The sequence below is a fragment of the Cryptomeria japonica genome, chromosome 1, assembly GCF_030272615.1.
Source record: "Cryptomeria japonica chromosome 1, Sugi_1.0, whole genome shotgun sequence".
In the NCBI taxonomy this organism is placed as follows: domain Eukaryota; kingdom Viridiplantae; phylum Streptophyta; class Pinopsida; order Cupressales; family Cupressaceae; genus Cryptomeria; species Cryptomeria japonica.
In genome coordinates this window covers 13,213,807-13,217,566 of record NC_081405.1, presented here as the reverse complement: position 1 = coordinate 13,217,566, position 3,760 = coordinate 13,213,807, and the positions used below count along the sequence as shown (strand labels likewise).

The 3,760-nt window shown below is 33.5% G+C and overlaps 1 long non-coding RNA gene across 1 annotated transcript; it reads left to right on the top strand.

Moving 5' to 3' along the window:
- Positions 1-202: 202 nt before the first annotated feature.
- Positions 203-2,096, top strand: LOC131071176 (uncharacterized). The gene is made up of 2 exons (XR_009112480.2): positions 203-893; positions 1,187-2,096. It is a non-coding gene; the product is annotated as an uncharacterized LOC131071176 (long non-coding RNA).
- Positions 2,097-3,760: the final 1,664 nt, after the last annotated feature.

Below are 3,760 nucleotides of genomic sequence, written 5' to 3'. Positions count from 1 at the left end.
TTCCTATAATTTTATAAAAATGACATATTTTACTTTGATTCTTGATCCGCATTACGCATATTCCCCTCTCTTCCAATTATAAATCATATTCTTTATCTCTAATAACCACCCTTTTTAACTTTGTGAAGGATAAAAACCCTCATATGACATCCTTGATTTTTCTTCTCCCTATTTTGCCATACTTCTATTAAGTGAACTTTCTAAATATTGTGTAATTGTGTCTTGCATTATAATTTATATTGATTTATACAACTTCTTATCCGTCCATTACCTGCTTTGTATATACAGACAACTTCCATTGCTTGGCTTTATTAGCACATGAATTTTTTGTGTTTGGAAAACCAAGCAAATTGTATAACTGTGTGTTCGTTTGACTCCCATGTTAACAGAAAAAGTGCATGACTGTGCTTTTTATTGGAGTTGACCTGCATCTTTCCATGCACCAGAATCTGAGGAAGATTTTGGAGAAATTATGACCAATAGAGATATAATTTTCTCTAGTCTAGTGCTCATTGCCGAGGAATTGAAGGTTCCAACAGCTTGAATTCTTTGACTAGGTTTACATTCTTCTTTCAGCTAAGGCAATTCACAGTTCACACACAGCGTTTGTGTTCAAGAGAATCAGATTTGTTTTGCCTCGGGAAGCCATTTTTGTTTGCAGGGATTAGAAAAATTCATTGTATTTCACAGCAAAAAGAAAATTGCATGTTCCAAGGAGGTCTCATGTTGGTCAAAGCAAGCTGTTATCCTGTAAAGCATTCAATTACAACCGTAGGGCTGGTGAATTTAAGGCTTGGGGTTGAAGGTATTTTCAGTGTCCATAAAGGAGGGTGCAGGAGCTGTATATTACTTAGCAAGCCTGAAGATTAGCTGCTTTTTCATTGAACCATATGGTATGTGTTTTATTTCTTCCTTTTTTTTCATCTATGCTTCTTGATCATATTCTTCCTGCAGTATTTGGGTGGCTAGAACTTAGAACAATTTTAAAGTCTCTAGGCCATTCGTTCTTAGATTTGATTGTGTGTTTTTTATGCAACCTTTTGGATCACACTATGTATGCTTCTTGATTCTATTCTTTCAGCAGTATTTGGGTAGCTAGAACTTAGAATATTTTTCAAGTCTCTAGACCATTTTTACAGATTTGTTCTGCTGATAGTACTCAAAATCAATGGTCGTGTGTTTACAGGTGCAGAAAATAGATTTGTTTGTTGAGGTGATGGCTTCTGCAAATTGTTCTTCCTCATCGTTAGGGAAGAGAAAGCAAAGAAATGATTTTGTCAGTGATTTTAGTACAAAACTAGAAGTGGTAACAACATATTCAGTAGGGAATGCAACAGAGATCCCCAGTGGCTTGGCACCCATTATATTCAATTCATCTTGCAGATCTGAGACAGAAAAGAAGTTTGAAGAAGAAGAAAGGTGTGTGACACCCAAGTCTGAGGAACACAAGATACACTCCATGACAATGTGCCCTCCTGCACCTCGCAAACCCAAATCAGCTCCTCTAAAGAGAAATCCTGCAATTATATCAAGTCGTAGAGCAATTCATATTCCTTCAGTTTCTCCTGATTTGGACTTACTTTTCTGTTCAGATCTGAGCAAATATCACCAGCATCAGAAGAAGAAGCACAAAAAGAAAGAAAGCAGTTCAAGTATGAGAAAAGATAGCCAAAAATAGATAGATCTTCGGATAGTATCTGCCCATGTAACCGCAATAGATCAGAACTGGTGGTCTTGGTGACAAATTTTATTTTTTTTCTTTTATGGGGGTAATGTTCATTATCCAGGAGAGTACTGTAACTAAGCTTTGTTGTACTTGCTGTCCTACTGTATATCTTAGATTTGTGTTCTTAGATTTGTGTTCCTCAAGGGGAGTCTATATGGGCCACGGCTATTCTAGCTCCAAAACAGATCTTTCGTACAGAATGTTAGTAACAAGTTAGTCAATCGCAAAATCGACAGTGTAAAACGCGCGACGTGTTAGTCAATCTGTACTGTCTTTTTGGAAGCAGAATAGACGTGTCCGTCTGCATGTCTGCTGCTCAATAAAATTTAAGATTCAGTGCCTATCACAGTGGGATCAATCTTTTTTGTCATCAGTGTTTTAGTTTTTCCAAAAATTTGGATTCTCATCGAAACTGTGATTTGAGGCCATTTTATCATTTATAGTTCTTGTACACAGATTTGCAAGACTGCCATAAATGGAAATTCAGGTATGTGAAATCCCAAATTGCAAGGTCTAGAAATGTATGATACACAGCTCATGCTTTTGTATACCATGTTTGACAATCTTCTCTGCATGATAAAATCTTGTTTGTGAAAGGTAAGATTGGAAGGAAAAAAATGTATCAAAATCAACAGCTAAGATTGGAAGGAAAAAAATGTATCAAAATCAACAGCCCTTCCTGCAAAGTCGGTGAGGCTTCGTTCTAAGATCTTTCTAGATTGAAATTAGAATTGGTACGTGAGGCTATTAAGATGGTTGGTTGTATAGCTGTCTCGATTTAACGTATCATAATTGCTTTCTCTTGACTGATATTTTATACAAGATTAATCTTTGGTATTTCTAAGCCTATTGCATCATTATTTTCTAAGATCAGTTAGTATTAAATGTAAGTATTTATGTATAGGAGATTTTCAGAATCCATTACATTAAAAATATGCTAAAGTTCTATTTTATTTAGATTACTTTTGTTTTGTTGATGCATTATAAAATTTGATCTAAAAGATAAATGTAATTAAGTTATACAAATGTTTTTTAACAAGATTAAAATTAAATATAAATATAGATTAATTGAAATGTAAAATATTTTATCACATGAAATATAATAGATTGATAGATATGGAATATTGAATTTATAAATTTGTTTACTAATTATTTGTATTGACATGGTGTGATATGTAGGAAAAACAAGTGTGATAAAAATTGAAGCAAATAAAAAAATTTAAATTGTACATAGTGTTTCCACAACAACCTTCTTCACTATAGAATAAACACTAAATCCTTCACAAGTCTGTAATAAAGCTCTTACTCAACCCTTATGTATGCATGGCTATTGGTAAACACGTCAATAGAAATTCATACATACTTTAAAATCATACGTGGAATAGAAAATCACCTAAATAATTTTTCAATTTTTTTTCTAATCACTAGTGATTATGATGCAGGAGCATCCCTAGTTCATGGCAATCTTGCATCAACCAAAAACATTTTCTTCTTAATTTGTTTCATGTTTTGCAGTCATATTAAATGAGTTGGTTTGGCCAATATGTTGCTGATGAGCTGTTGTGAACTATAAAAAATGGAAAGTTTACAACACACGTTCGATAATCTTACATTTGTTGAATACTTTCCATAGAATGCCACATATGTATTATCACTTGCTAAGGGAAACAATGCCTATTAATTTCAAGAAAATTTCTCATCAAGCACGAATTTTACCAATAGAGCAACAACACTATTTTTTGTATTAACTTTTTTCAATAGTATCCACTTTCATTCAACCATTTGTTTCACAAAAGAATACTATACACCAATATGGTTTGATTGAGCACAATAAGGAGGATTTTTGGCCCAACATTTTGCATTTTGACTATCTAATTCAAACCTACCACCTTTGATAATAGACCAACAATTGAATAAAACTTTTGTTGTTATATTAATTTTTGTCATCCATGAGACCATGTATTTGTCATCCATGAGACCATGTATTGTATATGTACTGTGGATAACAAGGAGGATACTTGAGCCAATGGATTG